Consider the following 21,703-nt stretch of genomic DNA (forward strand, 5'->3'; position numbering starts at 1 on the left):
CATGACCATCACCGCATGTTGCAGCATGGTAATGGACGGCCCCATGTTGTAAGAATCTGTACACAATTCCTGGAAGCTGAAACCATCCCAGTTCTTGCATGGCCAGCATACTCACCGGACATGTCACCCATTGAGCATGTTTGGGATGCTCTGGATCGGCGTATACAACAGAGTGTTCCAGCTCCTGCCAATATCCAGCAACATCACACAGCCATTGAAGAGGAGTGGACCAACATTCCACAGGCCACAATCAACAACCTAATCAACTATGCAAAGGAGATGTGTTGCACTGCGTTAGCCAAATGGTGGTCACACCAGATACTGACTCCCCAATACAGTAAAACTGCACATTTTAGAGTGGCCTTTTATTGTGGCCAGCCAAAGGCACTTCTGTGCGATAATCATGCTGTCTAATCAGCATCTTGATATGCCACGCCTGTGAGGTGGATGGATTATCTCGGCAAAGCAGAAGTGCTCATGGACACAGATTTAGACAGATTTTGTAAACAATATTTGAGAGAAATAGGCTTTTTGTGTACGTAGAAAAAGTCTTAGATTTTTGAGTTCAGCTCATGAAAAATGGGGGCAAAAACAAAAGTGTTGCGTTTATAATTTTGTTCATTGTATATATATATATATATATATATATATATATATATATATATATACACATACACTGAACAAAATTATAATCACATCACTTTATATATACATACATATATAGGAGAGGGACTCAGTTCATGGGGATGCCACGTATCTTGGGGATCAGAAAAAACTTACAAAAGTAGCTATAAAGAAGGCATATAATAAAGGCACACTGACACTTTATAGAGCTACTAAGAGCTCTGCTGTATTCAGCTTGGACGGTACTATCCCTGTCTCGGGATATATTTTTCAGTAGTGATGGTGTGACTCCACATGGTAGCGTAATATGCAGAAATGAAAAGCAAAGAATATCCAATGGTACAGTATGCAAGGATAGTGACTTTATCAAAGAAGAATGTAAGTATCCTACTTACATGGAGCAGAGCAATAAAAACCTGCTCTAGTTGTATGTAACTTTGGTAGTATAATCACCACCTGGGATATGTAGGATCAGGAACCAGCAAGGTGTAAAGTAGAATCCAAAATAAATGAAAAATAGTATACATTTTAAAAGGATTAACTGTTTATTTAATTACAAAAAAAAAAAAAAAAAACTGTGTAAAGAACTATACTAAATAAAAGTTTAATCTTTTTAAAATGTAATTTATTTTGAACTTATTTGGGATTCTATTATACATCTTGCTGATCCTATTATATATCCACCATGTTACTCAGAATCTTCAGAATCTTCATTTGAACCAAAACAGGATAAAAAAAAAAAGGGTGGGATATTCACTAGCTCAGTTATACAATATATCCCATAATCTTTGGTGCTTCCTTCATCTGTTTTAACATGTACACAAAATAAATTAATGTAATAGATGATAATAATTTGGATCTACAATATTATACATTTACACTTTATCATATACCTGACATCTTAGGGTCTTTATTAAGACCAAATTGTTCCCCACTCTGCTTAGTCTAAATAGCCATATTCCGTTTTTATTTAATACCATGATTTTTATGCGTAGAACAGCTGTCTGGTCACTTATATCAAGAGAGTCAATTTATTAAATTTGTCTGCATAATTTAGCAAAATATGTAAATCATTTTAAATGTGCTCCCTTGTTCAACTTTTCTTCCAATTTTAAAATGAAGTGTCTCGTTCATAGTAACTATGAGCAATAACACCTGAGGCAGAGAAAATCTATTTAATTATTATATCTTAATGGAATACATTACAGAAATAATAGTTGCTGACTCAGTGCTCTTTTATGTATGAATTTGTTTTCAGGTTATTAAGCAGCTTTATCATTTATTTGGGATAATTGGAAGAGAAAGTAATACTTTTTAAACTATCATAAACTAAACCATATGATTTTATTCTTCTCTCTATCTGGAGAGTTTAAAATGATTTTCAATCACCCCACCCCCTTTCCCCATAGATTGTTAACATTTATTTAACATCACTTCTAACCATTTATAACCTAGAGAAAAATGTTTAATACAAACTTTGATTAAAGATCCCTAGTCAGAACGATGGAGAAGACCTTATTTTAAACTTTTTAAACTCAAATCTGTTTCCCAGAAATGCCTGGCATTGTTATAGATTAAATGAACATACAAAATGAAGCCCTGTGCTCAAACTGCCACTACTCCTGGGTGGCAGCAATGACTGTAGTACATAGCCCCAATACATAAAATAAAAGCCAAAGAAAAAGTTACTTGTGAACTATCCCAAATCCCTATGAACATTTTAATAACTTGTATAGCTTGCTTTGCTTATCTATTTCATGGTGGAGCGTTACACCATCTTGAGCACCTCCTATCCACTAAACAGTGACTTCAGTGCTTTCCAAGACCAGTCCAGTATGAAGAATTTTTTAGCTAAATCTGGGGCTTTGGAGGAAACAGCAGTGACTCTGTCTGTCTCGGAGGTGCAGGCGCCAGCAGTGCTATGGCCACACACTACTAAAGATTTAGCACACACTGACTCCATCAAGGATTTGTATGATGACCTTTTAAAACTAAACAAATAGGAAATAGACCTGGATTTACACAGAGTACACAGATTCCCAGATTCACAAATAAGGAATCAAAATTTCAGAACATAGATATCAGTTCAGGATGACAACAACACTTCTAGATTGGTTTCTTTTTTTAGAAAAAGGCCTGTTAACACACAAATCACCTGGGGAATCAAGAATGAGCACCTTCAGCACCAGATGTTTTGGACTACACCTTCCATGATGCATTATGGGTGTAAGAGCATTATGGGGGATGTAGTCCACACCATCTGGAATGCCGAAGGTTGCCTATTCATGACCTAGGGCATAAGATGAACAGACACCCCTGAAGAGGACAGAAGAACTACAAAAATTAAAAATCTTACTGGAAAACCCCCAATATTGAAGAGTTGACCACAGTATTCAAGTTATTGAATATGATGTTGACACCAGACCATCATTCGGTCCTGGACAAAGGAATAACATTTGTTCCTGTTACTAAGTCTGATCCTTTCTATTTTGAGATAGAGTTGTACAAGTTACAGCATATTTTGAACAGCAATGGAACACAAAAAGAATGGACCATCCCACAGAAGAACTCCTTTTACTTTTTTCACAATATAGGATAGATGTCTATCAAAAAATCTAATACATCAATCACATCTTTTATCTAAATACTAAAAACAGAAATGGACGATGTGGTTAAGAATGCACCTTGACATCAGTGCCGGATTAAGAGCACGGTGGGCCTGGTGCTGACAATTATGATGGGCCTAATTACGGAATCTTATCGACCAAAAACACTAAAACAGTCATACCTCCCAAGCATCATGTATCTGATGGAGAGGGTGCTGGAGGGAAACTCACAGGATGCAGCTATAAGAAAACACATACTCTAAGCTAATCTCTCTATAATTTATGCTTTTATCTTTCAAGTAAATCCATAACCCCTAACAGCAGTGTCCAGTGAAGCAGGAAATCAATGGGCCCGGTAAAAGGGTGTGCCACTGTCGCGAATCACGTGACCAGACCTGCCAAAAGGGGTGAACATGCCCAAAAAGGGGGCATGTTTGTCCAAAGAATTGGAAGGTCAGCTTGGCATACTATGCAGGCAGCACCCTGAGCTTGACATAAATGCGTCTAATGATGCGCTCACTCCATGCTTTCTAAGGACTGTCCCCTAGCACTCGCTGGTCCACTAGTCTCCTTACCTTCTAACTAGCAGGCAGAAGTTCCTGGTATATAGTCTGAGACAGAGAAAAGGTGTATGTAGTGAGTGTAAAATAAAGGGGACATGCCACAGTGTTAGAGAGACCAACGTCTGCATTACCTAAACTAATTTTATTGTCAGCCAGTCCACACAAGTTTTGTTCCCATACATCCCTCTTAAGCTTCCAAACTTAAAGGGACCCTATAGTCACCAGAACAACTACAGTTTATTGTATTTGTTCTGGTAAGTAGAATCATTCCATTCAGGCTTTTTGCAGTAAACACTGTCTTTTCAGAGAAAATAACTCCACTGGCCGCTCCTTAGATGGCTGCTAGAGGTGCTTCCTGGGGCAGTACTGCCTAGTTTGCAGCACTGCCATTCAGTGTCTCCACCCTCTGCATGCAGACACTGAACTTTCCTCATAGAGATGCATTGATTCAATTTATCGTTATGAGGAGATGCTGATTGGCCAGAGCTATGTAGCCAATCCTATGGGGAAGTATAATTTGCTCAGACCACTACTTCTGAAACATTTGGGGACACTGAAACATTTGGGGACACTAAGACACTAGGGACACAGAGACATGATAACACAGACACTGGGAGACTAGGGGACACTGTGAGACTAGGAGACACTGGCTGGGAGACAGACACTTAGGGACACTGGGAGACTAGGGGACAGTTGTGGACATAGACATGGGGACACTGGGACATATAAGGACACTGGGAGACATGGGGACACTAGGCACACTGAGACACTAGGAACACAGACACATGGGGACACTGAAACATTTGGGGATACTAAGACACTAGGGACACAGAGACATGGGAACACAGACACTGGAAGACTAGGGGACACTAGCTGGGAGACAGACACTTGGGGACAGTTGTGGACATAGACATAAGGACACTGGGACATATAGGGACACATGGGGTTACTAGGCACACAGAGACATGGGACACAGACACTGGGAGACTTTGGGACACTGAGGCACTAGGGACACTGGGAGACATGGGGACATAGTGTCTCAGTGTCCCAATGTCTCAGTGTCTCCCAATGTCCCTATGTCTCCCAGCATCCCCATGTGTCTCAGCATCCCCATGTGTCCCAGTGTCCCCTAGTGTCTCAGTGTCCCCATGTTTTCCAGTGTTCCCAAGTGTCTGTGTTCCCAGGTCTCCTAGTGTCTGTGTCCTAGTGTCTCAGTGTCCCCTAGTGTCTGTGTCTCCATGTGTCTCAGTGTTCCCATATGTCCCCTAGTGTCTCAGTGTCCCCATGTTTTCCAGTGTCCCCAAGTGTCTCCCAGTGTCTGTGTCCCCTAGTGTCTGTGTCCCCATGTGTCCCCTAGTGTCTCAGTGTCCCCATGTGTGCCTGCTGCCTTTCTCCCCATCTTTCACATACCTGAGCTGTAGTGCTGCTGTCTGGACTCTGTGATGTGTTGCTGCTCCCCCACGGATCAGTGAGTAGTAGAGAGAGGCAGGGATATGCTGTAACTTCCTATCCCTGCCTCTCTCCACACACAGTGACCCCTACTTGCCTGTGCTGGTATTGCAGAGTAATCTATTTATTTTCTCATTTATTCTGAGAAAAATACCTGCATTTGTATTGCCGGTATTACTGCAATACCAGCACGGCCAGGTGGCCAGGTAGCCTCAAATACCGGCTATGCCAGTAAAATACCAGTCAGGTGGCAAACCTAATATATATATATATATTTTTTTTTTTTTAAATGGGCCTATTCCATGGGCCTGGGCCTGGAGCTGCAGCTCCATCAGCCCCTATGTTAATCCGGCCCTTCTGGACATAGATAAAATCTCGCAACATAGAAACACAGAATGTGACAGCAGATAAGAACCATTCGGTCCATCTAGTATGCTCACTTTTCTAAATACTTTCATTAGTCCCTGGCCTTATCTTACAGCTAGGATAGCCTTATGCCTATCCCACACATGCTTAAACTCCTTCACTGTGTTAACCTCTACCACCTTAGCTGGAAGCTATTCCATGCATCCAGTACCCTCTCAGTAAACTAATACTTCCTGATATTTGTTTTAAACCTTTGCCCTTCTAATTTTAGACTATGTCCTCTTGTTGTGGTAGTTTGTCTTGTTTTAAATATAGTCTCCTTCTTTACTGTGTTGATTTATCATATCCCCCTATCTCTTCTTTCCTTCAAGCTATACATGATAAGATCCTTTAACCTTTCCTCGTAGGTTTTATCCTGCAATCCATGAACTAGTCTAGTAGCCCTTCTCTGAACTCTCTCTAAAGTATCAATATCCTTCTGGAGATACAGTCTCCAGTACTGCATACAATACTCCAAGTGAGGTCTCACCAGTGTTCTGTACAATGGCATGAGCACTTCCCTCTTTCTACTGCTAATACCTCTCCCTATACAACCAAACATTCTGATAGCATTTCCTGCTGCTCTATTACATTGTATGCCTACCTTTAAGTCATCTGAAAAAATCACCCCTAAATCCCTTTCCTCAGATGTTGAGGTTATGACTTTATCAAATATTCTGTACTCTGCCATTAGGTTTTTATGTCCAAGGTGCATTATCTTGCACTTATCCACATTAAATGTCAGTTGCCACAACTCTGACCATTTTTCTAGTCTACCTAAATCATTTTCCATTTGGCTTATCCCTCCTGGAACATCAACCCTGTTACATATCTTAGTATCATCCGCAAAAAGACACACCTTACCATCAAGACCTTCTGCAATATCACTAATAAAAATATTAAAGAGAATGGGTCCAAGTACAGATCCCTGAGGTACCCCACTGGTGACAAGCCCAAGCTTCAAATATACTCCATTGACTACAACCCTTTGTTGCCTGTCACTCAGCCACTGCCTTACCCATCCAACAATATTGGAATCCAAACTCAAAGATTGTAGTTTGTTGATAAGCCTATTGTTTGTATAGTCTACATCACAGACTGTTGGTATAGTCTACATCACAGGATGCGTAGGATGCTGAACATACAGAAACTTGGATAATATGTTATAAAGGTTCCCCAACTGGACTCCCAATTCAATGTATCTACGTATTCTCTTTATAAATTGTTGGTCAAAGTTCAATTTACTGTATGGGAGTCATCCTCTAATTGTCATAAAAAATCTTGATAAAGTCATAACCTCAACATCTGAGGAAAGGGATTTAGGGGTGATTATTTCTGATGACTTAAAGGTAGGCAGACAATGTAATAGAGCAGCAGGAAATGCTAGCAGAATGCTTGGTTGTATAGGGAGAGGTATTAGCAGTAGAAAGAGGGAAGTGCTCATGCCATTGTACAGAACACTGGTGAGACCTCACTTGGAGTACTGTACACAGTACTGGAGACCCTATCTTCAGAAGGATATTGATACCTTATCGAGAGTTCAAAGAAGGGCTACTAAACTAGTTCATGGATTGCAGGATAAAACTTACCAGGAAAGGTTAAAGGATCTTAACATGTATAGCATGGAGGAAAGACGAGACAGGGGGGATATGATAGAAACATTTAAATACATAAAGGGAATCAACACAGTAAAGGAGGAGACTATATTTAAAAGAAGAAAAACTACCACAACAAGAGGACATAGTCTTAAATTAGAGGGACAAAGGTTTAAAAATAATATCAGGAAGTATTACTTTACTGAGAGGGTAGTGGATGCATGGAATAGCCTTCCAGCTGAAGTGGTAGAGGTTAACACAGTAAAGGAGTATAAGCATGCGTGGGTAGGCATAAGGCTATCCTAACTATAAGATAAGGCCAGGGACTAATGAAAGTATTTAGAAAACTGGGCAGACTAGATGGGCCGAATGGTTCTTATCTGCCGTCACATTCTATGTTTCTATAATCCTCAAGGACCTAGAGAATTCACCAGGCAGTCCCATCGTATCAACCAGAGAGGGTCTACTTGATCCAATACCAAAGTATTTAGACTTTCTTGTTAAGGATTATGTGATGTCTCTGTCCATGTGTCTATGTGATACCCAAGATTTTCTATATCAGATCAATAAAGAGACACTTCCCTGTGATGAAACCCTGTTGGTCACTTTAAACGTTCAAAGTCTATACACAATTATGCCCCATGAACAGGGTATCTATACAGCAGCCCCCGGTGGAATACTTGTTGGAATGTTTACTCTTTGCTCTGACAAGTAATAATTTTTATCTACAATTGGCAAGAACTGCTATGGTGCCCTTATATGCCAATGCATTTATGTTTTGGTTCGAACAGCTATATATATTGTCCAGGTCACAAAGACAAAATAATAGAATATCTCCGTTTTGTGGATGGTATTTTTCTGATCTGGCACGGGACATCTAGGGAATTGGATAGTATGGTTATTGGAATTAACCAATCCTCTCTCTCTGTTAAACTATGTCTCCCTTTCAGCTATCACGTGTCCCGCGTAAGCACCAGGTTCGGATTAGGACTGTCTACACTGATTGGAAAGTCACTATATATTTTATCTATATAATGCATAGTTTATGGTTTCACTATTCCTCTTGAGAAAGAACTGAACAGGTCAAAACGACAGATGCAAAGTTGTTTGGCGAATACACATAAAGTTTGTTTGAAAGACCTACGAGTGCACCCTATTCTATTAAATATAATACATATGATCATACATTGCATAAGCCTACCACAATGTCAATGCACCCTATTTTTGGCAGGTCCTACTCTAGCCATCTAATGCCTTCACTTATGAGATCAATCCAATCACTTGGGAAATGCTTCCTCCTGGAACTCTCTGCAGGTCAAGGATAAATAGGGCCCTTGAATAAAGCACCTGTGACAGGGAGGGGCGCAAAACCAAGGAGTTGGCCTGGACTCCCAAACAGATATAAATGAAACCAAGAGGCTGCACTCACCTGAACATGCAAACATTGCAGGGTGCTGCTGGGGCCAATTCATACAACATACAACATCCAGCGTATTCACTCATTCCCTAAACAACAATTTCAAATATTACAGATTGTAACAGATTTATTTAACAACACCCTACCTAGGCAAAAAATGCAATGTATGATCATATACTGTAACAAAACCCCCATTATTTTATGTCTAGGTGAGGTGTTTTTTTTTTTAAATTAAACTATTATATTCTGTGAGACTTGAAATTGCTGTTTAGTGAATAAGAGAGTGTGCTGGATCTTGTATGTTGTATTAATTGTCCCGAGCAACACCCAATAATGTATGCATGTTAAAGTGAGTGCAGTCTCTTGGTTTCATATATATAAAACAAAAATGCATGAATCACTTTAAGAACAAATAGATTCTGATTAGTATTCTTCAAGTGATATAGTTACATAATTTACAACTCTGTGCCGCACATGAAATTTTATAAACACGATTTGACATAAAAAACAATACATTTTGACATAAATTATAATGATGCAAAAGCATCATGGACTTGCCTGAATTCAATGCAAACGGTCAATTGGCTCAACTGCGAAGGAATACGCTAATCTTCTAAATAAAAAAATTCTTACAGTGCAGACTTTGTGCTTCTATTTATTATTTTTTTTTTTTACGTTTTCATTTTTATTGTTCTTAACTTCAGTATTTTCTTTGCAGTTTTCCTTACGTATAGTATGTTTATTTATGAGACCAAACAAAATGTATTAATAAAAAACTTTAATTACACAAAACAAGTTTGTGAATCACCCATATTTTAAGGAAGAGCCATTTTTATACAGGGATTAAACATGTGTTGATGTAAGCTAGTGTTTAGTACTTAAAATCTGATCTTTATTTTATTTGGTGTGTTAATAAAAACATTTGTTATATAAATGTAGCACTACCCGTTCTCAAACTTTAAAGGCTCCATCATAAATAGCATATTATGGTGCTACTCCACAGTAGTATTGATTCCTGGGAATTACTTTAAACCAAATGTAATTATGCAATACCCGTGGAGGTTTTAAAATGAATATGAGATTTTCAAACAGGTAGATCTCCTTGTACCAATTTATTCAGAAACATTTTTGTTAACTGTAATGACACATAGTTATAATGAGACGCTCTGTAATATGTATACCTTAATCTAAGAGGTGTGAGTTTACAATCAAAGCATTGCAATCGTCCTTAGTCAGTTTTAAAATATCTAACACCTTTTTTATCCTAAATGCTTTGATGTTTGTAATGCATTGTCATATTTTACATAAAAAAATAAAATTTACGAGTCAAATGAAAACCTTATACGATTCTCATGAGATTAACTCTTTTAAACACAGTTTGCTGATATTCCATAAAAGTGTGTGGCAGGTGTGAGCTAAGCAAAACCAGTTGGACGGTAACACCTCCCTAGTTACAAGATAGAATGTCTAATTATTCCCACATTTTGCTAAAATCTGACAAAAAGTCTGCAAATCAGGAGAGAACGTGCATTGTCATAATTTTCCCTGCATCCTGACAACTGTTAACAATGGAAGCAGATCTTATGTATCTGCTGAGTTTTACAATATTATCATGCAGTGAATCTTTTGTAAACAACAAAAAAATGAATGTTTCGTATGATAAAGAGAGGTTTGAGATATGACATATATGTAAGAAAAGCTCACAGTGGGTGACAATGATAATTTGCTAATTACCTCAAGGATAAAAGAATGGCAGAAAACCTCTGAGAACCAAGGTAAAATTCTAAGCGTTCCCAGAGGTGTGAGACAAAAAAAAGAGAAACAGATAGGTCGTTCAGCTCACAAAATGAACTCTGGAGACATTCAGGGATTTGAACTGTAGTGAATTATATCAGAATGGTAGCATGTAGGCGAAATAGTTGGTTTGCAAAAAATCTTCGGCTATAATAATAGCTTGGTTAATTGATAGGCAAAGGGGGCATATGTTTACTCTTGCTGAAAATATTGCTATGGTACACACCATCCTCCAGAGATTAGACCCTGTTTAGCAACCAGACGAAGATGCTACCCCATTTTTATCTCGGTTCCTTTTACATCCTTTTTGACTATGTTGTCTTGCCCCTGTCAGGGTTTGGTCAATAAGGGGTGCTGACCACAGCAGCAACCATTACAAGTAGGAATTCAATATGCAAAGAAACCATAATGTACACAATGTATAGAGAAAAAGGAGTGTATCAGATGCAAGAACACAAATGAATAACATAAATGCAAAAATAGATAACTCAATACGAGTTAGGGAGCAAGGTATCTGAATACAGGGAGCAAGTTAGGTTGCACAGGATAGCAGTAAGCTCTGGAACACTGGGGGTTTACTCAGTCTTTCTATTGAACTCTGTGGGTTTACACAGGATAGCAGCAAATTCTGGAACACTGAGGGTAACATGGGAGCTTACGTACGCTAGGACACAGTACCACTGAGCAAGGCCTACATGAATTGAACACAGCAAACAAAGTTTTCAGTAGGCATGTTACAAGGACAATAAACAAATCTTTGTTAACAGGAAGGGACAAGTCCAGATTAAGTTAGGCGAATATAATTAAATGTAGGGCCAGCTGGGGATAAAGTCAGGTCTCTTCAATCTGGGAGCAGCAGCACAATGGAAAGGTAGTGGCACTGAGAGATACTGCACCAGACTGAAAGGATTCGAAAATTAAGGAGGTAACTGTAGACCCTTCCTCATATGTAGGTCCCTGTCTAACTCCACATTGAGTCTGTCTACATGCATGTCCCCCCCTACTACCTTGTCTTTTGTAGGCCAACAATGGACTACTCTGTCTCTCCATGTTAGATGCAAGAAACTTTGAGGAGGGAGCATGGATAAAACGTCAATGTCAAATCTCTGCTCCTTGTGTAAGCAAACAGAGCATCTTGTGCCAGATTGTGAAGAGTCTGGACAGAGTAGGAATCTCATGCCCATGCTGCTTAGCCACACTACATTAAAAAATATATTAAAAAAAAATAACATAGTGAGAAATACCAGGACATTTTCCTGCTGGAACAGTGCTAGTGATGGCTACAACATTTTACTGTGCTGACTACAGTGACTAGCCCTGGTGTAAAAATGTATTCTGTGTAGAGTGGCACAATGCTGCCACCCTCAAGTTGCTGCCTGGGACTAAGGGACTCATAGGGGTCCATTATGGACTGGCTCTGGAGAAGAGAGACACAACCATGATGAATTTATAGTTCAGTCAATGACCTTCCCTTAAAATACATGTTATGGACGTGTTCCCTAATTTATGGGTATGTGAGTCTTGCATTGCACCAGGCTAAAGTGTAATAGTGTTTTGATGGAACTTAATGAAATGTTCTTATATACCAATATACAAAATCATCATATAGGTTTTGTTATGACAGTTATCACCAGTTGGTGACATCTGGTTATCTCAGGTAGAAATTGTTCTACTTTTAAATATTGTTTGATATGAAAGATTCTTGTGAGACATGGCTATTTGTTCTTCTGATGAACCAGGGAAAAAGTTTGTCAGAAAACCATAGGTTACTTTTTTCATTTTGTTTCAATATTCAACTAAAGTGGCAAAATATAAATTACTGACTTTTTATTTTCCTCAATGAAATGTCTAGCATTCTGTCACTTGTGTGCTGAAGTCACCAGTGGTATCACAGCTGTCTTTCCTGTAGATGAGATTATTATTATTAAATAAAATGAGAAGCAGCAAGAATGAGCAGATTTCATCTGTCTTACAATGGAGGGTATGTGAAGTCAGGAAAATCTAGAAATTAATCTGTCTTGAAAAATCATCTTGCTAAATGCCAGTCTAGCTAATGTTCCACACAGGGCTTGATACATACAGGTACCCTCCATATAGAGGCGCATATCTTTATGATATTAAAAAAAAAATAAAAAAATCTTTGATGGTCCTGTATGTTCGAGGGAATTCTGGTGGAGCTATTCTTCCTTCCTTGCATAAAGTGAAGTGTGTTACAGAGGTTCGCTCTGCAGTAGCCAGAAGTCTTTCTTCCTCTCCTCTTCCTGCGAGTCTGTGCAGAGGCGCTTTAAGAAGAAGAAGAGCCTCTGTTAGTTGACCGGGCTGGAACAGTATGTGCACTGGGGCAGATTTCCATTGCCAACAGGCAGGCAATCTCCTCACTTCTCAGCCAGATGTTTCTCTACCAGGTACAGTCCTTTGTAATCTCAGCAAGAACCCATGGACAGCACAGAGGAGCTGCAACCAGCAGGTAGGTTTCAAAGAGCAAGGTGCTTGCTGGAGCTCTACCATCTGTGCAGATATGGGTTAGAATGCCACATTGCCATTTGCAATATCTGTGATAAAGCTTCTAATATTTACTTTGTTTTTCCTAAATAAAAATATTTCTCTAATTTTTTGGGGGTGGGGGGGGGGGGTGGGAGGGGAGCTTCATATTTCTGCGCCTAGTTGCTCCTGTCACGTATACTCAGCCCTGGTTGCACATGTTTTTAAAGGCAGTTCAACAGTTAATTAAAATCAAGACATGACATAGCGAGGTCAGAAAATTAGTCATGAACATATAATTCCAATAATTTGGGTTGTACAAGTTGAAATCTCTACTTGGAGCAGCATGCTATTTTTGCATATATCTATCAGTACTATTCTTGTCATTTTGTAGGCTTTGGAAATATACAGACAACAGAGTTGCATTGATTGACAAAACAATGGGTGGACAGTTACTGAAGCACTGAGAGTCAATAGCATTGCTGTTAATTGCTCTGGCCCAGACTGAGAATTCAGTTTTAGATTGATGTGATATGATAACTCTCTAGCTGGCACATATAGGAATTTAAATTAAGTAGTAATGTTGGACTGGTGGGACCGTGTGTGAATCTAGCCAGAACCAGCCGTCATGTTTGTATTTAGTGCAGTATTTGCAAAAAAGATTTGATAATGATTATTATATATTTTAGTATTTAGTTATTTGTTTTATACTTGTGAGCTGGTAGCTATTTAGAGTAGTTTTAATTATATATGAGTTGTACACAATGAAAGAATTTTGCACGTCTAAAATGATCTGTCCGCAAAAACAAAACAAAAACAAAGAAGCTTTGGTCATCCTTAATTCGTCCACCTCTGACAGATATAGTGCATGCAAACAGTTCAGGAAAATTATTTTGATGAACCAAAAAGACACAAAAATGGGCAATAAACAATGACCATATCATCAAGAAGAAGGAACAACAGGAGGTGGGAAAATACAAAGGGCTGAAAGAGGAGCTAGAAAAGATTGGATGTGAAAAGTGACAATGTATATTGTGAGCGAAAAAGTGGAATAGTGCTTGATGGAAGATATATCAGGCCTGATTTGTTAAACAGCAGCCAGATAATTTTTAGTTAAATGCCCCAGGGAGAGAGGTTAAAGTTTGCAATATACATTGCAGATGCTCTACAAAACATGGTATGGGTCCCTGGGGCGGAGCATTTGGAGAGCAGGGTGGGCCAATTCTCCAACAGCACTAGTTGCTGTGTACTGACCAGAATTTTGATTTAGCTTCAGAATTAACTAATTGGCACTCACCTGTAGCTGGTCAATTAGCAAACAGGCCTTTAAAAGAAGAGATTAGCCTGCTGCAGGGTGAGGGAGGATGTTATCAAGGCTCTGATCCAATCTACCTCTGTGCAACAGGAGGCTAACAGGAGAGCTGCAGAAAACAGTGCAGCCCTGCAGCAACTGGTGCTGGCCAAGGCAGAGTGTGCTAAAGTCCTGGCCAAAACACAGATGGAGTGCACCGAGTCCTTGGTGAAACAGATTGCTGTGACACAAGCGGAGATGTTTAAAGTAGCCCGTGAGGAGCAGAAACCCATCAGACACCCAGGGACTACAACAGGAAATTCAAGCTATCTCTGAAAAGCTGAATGGAGACCGTGATACCAGGAGCCAAAGGTGATTCGGGCGAGCCACTACCTTCAGAAAATGACTGCATCAGATGATGTTGAGGCGTACCTTCTGGCATTTGAACGCACTGCCGAGAGGGAGGGATGGCCGGCTGATGAGTGGGCAAGCATACTGGCACCGTTCCTAAGTAGAGAGTTGCAGAAGGCATATTATGACCTAGAACTAGCGGATGCATGTAACTACAGCAAATTGAAAGCTGAAATCTTGGCACGACTGGGTGTAACCTCTGCAGTACGTGCCCAAAGGTTCCACTCATGGTCATATTCTTCTGACAAAGCAGCGCGTTCCGAAACGTTTGACCTCATACACCTTGCACGGAAATGGCTACAACCTGAAATCTTTTCAGCTAGCCACATTGTGGAAACCTTAGTAATGGACCGGTTTTTGCGTGGTTTACCAGCTGCCCTGCGTCGCTGGGTCAGCCAAAGTGATCCCCATACAGCAGACCAACTAATTGCCTTGGTGGAAAGATATATGGCTGCAGGAGAACTGCTACATCCTACTTCATTTCTTTTCAACTGTTATCGTGCTGTTAACAATGACTATGATAATAACCCTCATAAATGCTGTGTAACTGTGAATGGAAAAATGTCTAAAGCATTACTTGATTCAGGTAGTATGGTTACATTGGTAGCAGAGTCTATAATATCTTGTGTAAAACATGATCATGTTCAGAAAGTAGGCATTATCTTTGTTACCTGAGCGGCTGGCGGGGGCCCTAAGAAAAGTCCCCCCACCAGGTGACTAGTGGTCCCCAAACCCCTAGTCACCCCCCCCCCCATAAAAAAGCAGCACTCTGATTGGTTGGTTTGAAATCCACCAATCAGAGTGCTGTCATTTTACACAGCGTGGGAAAGTTCTTTGGAATTTTCCCATGCTGTGTAATTTGACTCATAACTCTCTGATTGGTTACTTAATCCACCAATCAGAGAGTTATGTGTCAAATTACAGAACAGAGTAAAATGACACAGAGCACTCTGATTGGTGGATTTCAAACCAACCAATCAGAGTGCTCTGAGCCTAATTGCAGGGAGGGGCAAGGCTTTATAAGCCTTCCCCCGCCCTGCAGAGCTCAGTCTGCGCTGAGCCCTCCATGGGTGAAGAAGGATTATTATTTTTTGCGCTCGTTTTTTTTTATTGCGTCGGTTATTATGGTTTTTTGTTTGGCCAATTTTGGGGCTCAAAAAAGATTTTAGAAGAAAGAAAACATTGAATGGTAAGTTTTTTTTACAGGTTCTTAGTTAAAGGTCGCCCCTCATTATTTTTAGGGTGAGGGGGGTAGGTAGGGGGATAATTTTTTTTGGGGGGAGGGGGTGACTAGCGGCTTGGGGACCCCTAGTCACCTGGGGGACACTTTTTTTTGGGCCCCCACCCGCCACTCAGGGGTGGGGACCGGGGGGGAGGACAATAGGTCCCCCGCCTATTGGTATTTAGGGCCCTCACCCGCCGCTCAGGGATGGGGGCCAGGGGGAGGACATTAGGTTCCCCCCTTATTAGTATTTAGGGCCCCACCCACTGCTCAGGGGTGGGGGCCAGGGGGAGGACCTTAGGTCCCCCTTTTTAGTATTTAGGGCCCCCAGCCGCCGCTCAGGGGTGGGGGCCAAGGGGGAAGGCATTAGGTCCTCCCTCCCATATTAGTATTTAGGGCCCCCACCCACCGCTCAGGGGTGGGGGCCAGGGGGGAGGACATTAGGTCCCTCCCTTATACTCAGGGGTGGGGACTAGGGGTGGGACATTAGGGCCCCCCTATTAGTATTTAGGGCCCCCACCCACTGTTTAGGGGTGGGATCCGTGGGGGGAGGACAATAGGTCCCCCCCATCATTTTACTTTAGGTCCCCCACCCGCTGCTCAGGGGTGGGGGCCGGGGGGGCAATAGGTCCCCCTTTAGTTTAAAAGTGGTGGGGGCTGCTGCTCACTGTTTACTAGACATACCCATACCCGCGGTATAGCTAGTAGGGGCAAAATTTACTAATACTAAGTCATTTTTACTTAGTATTAGAAAATTTGTCTGAAAGACCAATTTAGGTCTTTCAGCATTTTGGTAGATAATTCCCTAATACCGTGGGAATTAGGGAGTTATCTACTAAGCGGCTGCAAAAGAAGTTCCGAAGTTCTGAAGTGTCGAAGTTGCCAAAGTGCCGAAGTGCCTTAGGATTGTCGGTAAAAGCAAAAAATTCAAGAAACCACTGTGGTACTCCGCAGATGTGGCCAAAATAGTAAAAAACTAAAAGTTAGCATTTAGTAATTATAAAAAAAACAGAGTGAGGAAGACAGAATGATCTATAAGAATAGGCAGAAAGAGGCTAAGCAAGTTATAAGGGCTTCCAAATCACACACAGAAGAGAAAATAGCACAGTCAGTAAAAAAGGGGGACAACACTTTTTTTAGATACATAAATGAGAAAAGAAAAGTAAAACAAGTATTAGTTAGATTAAAAACAAAAGAAGGAAGGTATGTAGAAGAGGATAAAGGTCTAGCTGACTGCCTCAATGAATATTTTTGTTCGGTATTTACAGATGAAAATGAAGGAGAGGGACCTCAGTTAAGAAAAAGGATAAATTAGTTATTTATTACTTGTGAGTTTACAGAGGAAGAGGTTCTATTTCAACTGTCAAAAGTAAAGACAAATAAGTCAATGGGACCTGATGGAATACACCCAAAGCTATTAAAAGAGCTTAGTGGTGTACTAGCAAAACCATTAACAGATTTATTTAACCAATCATTGATAAAAGGAGTAGTCCCAGAAGATTGGAAGTTAGCAAATGTTGTGCCCATTCACAAGAAAGGTAATAGGGAGGAGTCGGGCAACTATAGGCCAGTAAGCCTTACTTCAGTAGTAGGGAAAGTGATGGAAACCATGTTAAAGGATAGGATTGTTGAACATCTAAAAACACATGGATTTCAAGATCAGAGACAACATGGGTTTACTTCAGGGAGATCATGCCAAACTAATCTTATTGATTTTTTTAATTGGGTAACTAAAATTATAGATCAGGGTGGTGCAGTAGACATTGCTTACCTAGATTTCAGTAAGGCTTTTGACACTGTTGCACATAGAAGGTTTATCAATAAACTGCAATCTTTAAGTTTGGATTCCAATATTGTTGAATGGGTGAGGCAGTGGCTGAGTGACAGGCAACAGAGGGTTGTAGTCAATGGAGTATATTCGAAGCTTGGGCTTGTCACCAGCGGTGACTTGGACCCATTCTCTTTAATATTTTTATATATATATACACACAAAATACAGAATCCAGCACACTCGCTTATTCTCTAAACAATGATTTCGAATCTTAGAGATTGTAATAGTTTTATTTAAAAACACCTCACATAGGCAAAAAACAATTGGGGTTTTGTTACATTATATGATCATATACTGCATAAGCCTACCACACCGTCAATGTACCCCATTCTTGGCAGGTCCTACTCTAGCAGCCTAATGCTTGCTCTTTCGAGATTAATCCACTTACTTGGGAAATACTTCCTTACTGGAACTCTCTGCAAGTCAAGGCTAAATAGGGTCCTGGAATGAGGCACATGTGACAGGGAGGGTTGCAAAACCAAGTAGTTGGCCTGGACTCTGACATATATAAATGAAACCAAGAGGGCTGCACTCACCTGAACATGCATACATTATAGGGTGCTGCTGGGGCCAAAATATGCAGAATCCAGCGCACTTGCTTATTCACTATTTAATGATTTCAAATCTTAGAGATTGTAATAGTTTTATTTAAAAACACCTCACCTAGGCAAAATTATATGATCATATATTGCATAAGCCTGCCACAACGTCAATGTACCCCATCTTTGGTAGGTCCTACTCTAGCAGCCTAAAGCTTGCTCTTATGAGATTAATCCACTTACTTGGGAAATTATTATTTACTGGGACTCTCTGCAAGTCAAGGCAGACTTGCAGAGAGTCCCAGTAAGGAAGTATTTCCCAAGTAAGTGGCTTGGGTTGATTATAGAATCAAAATTCAGATGTGAGAGATTTGAGAGCAAAAACAAGCCTATCAGTGTGCTGCAAAAATACACATAGTTTGATATTATGTATATATTTTTCAGTACACTGATGGGAGCAATTTATTGGCATTTGGTACACAAATCAAGTTAGAAATAATAAGTTACCAATAGAATGAAAAACAGGAGGAGCAGTAAAAATAATATTATATATATAATAAATAATATCATATATAATAAAATAATTTTATGTATAATACAATATATAAATATTGATTTTTTTCCCCTCCTCTACTCCTCTATTGCTCACTTCTCAATTGTCATACAAAAACAGACTGTATCAAACACCAATATAGAGGGATGTTTAAATAAAGTTCTCTGATTGTTAATAAATACAAAGCAGCTTCCTCACAGGATATTCCAGACGGTATCCTGTACAAAAGATTCTGCCAAACAAGAGTATAGAGGATATAGCTGACCACCTACAGATGGAGGACAAAATAATTCAATAGTGTAATACAGTTAAAACAAGCGCGCCAGATTAGAATGCACACACAAGACTCAGGAGTATAACATCGCCTCAGGGTGCCTCCCCTTAGATAGTTTCGGGGGTATATCCAAGGATCCTTCTTTGGAAACACCCACGGAACCGCCAATGAGACAAGAGGAAGATCACTTCTCACTTGACCTGTGAATAAAATCAACATTTCAATCCTGGCACAAACTGAGCATGTTCGGCATTGCACAGTTTAGTTGGTCTGTGATTCAGGTACATTTTGGCTCGGAATTTGGAAATTCAGCCGATCACATGATCGACCTAAATTCAACTGAAATGCAGTTGGGCCGAAAGAAAATCTCCAAGTCTAACACATTGTTAATGTGGCATTACATTGATTCATTGAGTCTCAGATAGTCGAGACACATTGTATCACATGTAAAGGTTTTAATTTTAGTAAGGTGTAGGGTGCCACCTGCTGAACAGAGTGACATTCACTTATACTGAATGAGACATTTCAGTTACTATGATGATCTGTGAGAGTGGAATAGAAAAGAACTGGCTTTGTAAAATATATCAGGAAAAATGTAGAGTCAGGGAAATGTAAATCATCCTATCCTATTCAATAAAACAGTAGTTTATACATAAGTGGAACATAAGAATAGTTAAGTATACACAATAAATGTATATTTGCACCAATAGGCTATGCATTCGTAAATATTTGTTAAAATGTATGCAAGTTTACATTGCATGCACTTGAACTTCATTTCTGCCTCAAAAGCCAGCTGTACATCGCAGTAGTTAATTTGTCTCACTTTGTAATCTAACAGAGTGTGACTCTCATCATGAAGTAGGGCGACCTGGTTTTATTCCCTTGCTGGCTCTTTGTGAGCACGTTGTCTTCAAGTGATTGAGTGACTAAAATTAAACTGGGGTCTCTAAAGATCTGAAACTCACTGTGTTTGAACAATTCTGCTATGTTAGCAGCAGTATAGAAGAATAAAGATATGATTAACGTTATTGAATGAGTACGTTTTTGATATTTTTTGTAGGATTTGGCTTCCTGATCTGGATATGCCCATGTCCCTCTTGGCAGATAGTGAATCAAAAATGTAACACGAGACCATCAAATGTTTAAACAAAAGCTATCAGCCCTATAAAAATGAAAATAGAAGATTATCATTATAACTACATAGTGATTTACTATACTGATTGATTTCTCACCATATTTATATTGTAACACTATAGTTGGGTTAACCTCACATTCTCTAATATTGTATCCCCCTTTTCACTCGCCAGATGCAACCGTCGAATGTTTTCACCCCTTCAGGACTGCTGACGGTTCAGGACCGTCAGCGGTAAAACGTGCGTTTGGACCGCTGACGGTCCTGAACCGTCATAACGGTTCGGCGGCTACTTACCTGATCGCCGTCGGTCCACGGTGGCGATCAGCGCTCCTCCCGGTCCAGGGGGACTGCCTGTCTGCCCGGGCAGTCTCCCCTCGGCAGATCAAGACCCCACGGCCACGTGATCACTCGATCACATGACCGCAATAGGTGTCCATGTGTCTGCCTGCAGGGGGACTGTCTGTGCTGACAGGCAGTCTCCAGGCAAGTGGAAAATCATAAAAAGTTACAAAATAAAGCAATCAGTGTAAAATAATAATAATAATATATATATGTATTTATATCTATATATAATATATCGTATATATAATATATGTATAAGTATCATATATATGTCATACTAAGTGTATTTTTATATTTATATATACGTATATTAATATAAAAATACACTTATATTTAAATTACACACGAATATATACAATATATATAATTACTATGTATATGGTATATATATATATATATTATTATAAAATACAAATAATATGTTAATAAAAATAAATAACAAAAAAAATAATTTTTAATAATTAAAAAAAAATATATATATGCAATTTTATTCTAACAGTATTTTGATATATATATATATATATATATATATATATATTTATATCAACATACACTTAGAATGTAATGATATATATCTATGTATAAATAAATAAATAAAAATAATTCGAAATATACATATGTCCATATACATAATTACATAAATAATTTCATAAATATACACGTAGACGTCAAATATATAAATATGTATATATATTAAAATTCTACGTGCGTATTTATGTAATATTTTTAGATAATTAAGTAATTTTAATGATTGCAATTTGAGGGACCTGCCTGCCAACCCAGGCCGAAAGTCCAGATAATTGAATTTGCTAGCACTGTGTTTAACCCTGTAACTTTCTATGACACCGTAAAACCTGTACATGGGGGTACTGTTTTACTCGGGAGACATCGCTGAACACAAATATTAGTGTTTCAAAACAGTAAAACATATCACAGCAATGGTATTGTCAGTGAAAGTGAAGTTTTTTGCATTTTTCACACACAAACAGCACTTTCACTGAGGATAATATTGCTGTGATACATTTTACTGTTCTGATACACTAATATTTGGGTTCAGCGAAGTCTCCTGAGTATAACAGTACCCCACATGTAGAGGTTTTATAGTGTTTGTGAAGGTTACAGGGTCAAATATAAGGTTTGATTTTACTTTTTTTTTTATTGAAATTTGTCA

Source organism: Pelobates fuscus, chromosome 5, assembly GCF_036172605.1.
Source record: "Pelobates fuscus isolate aPelFus1 chromosome 5, aPelFus1.pri, whole genome shotgun sequence".
Classification (NCBI taxonomy): domain Eukaryota; kingdom Metazoa; phylum Chordata; class Amphibia; order Anura; family Pelobatidae; genus Pelobates; species Pelobates fuscus.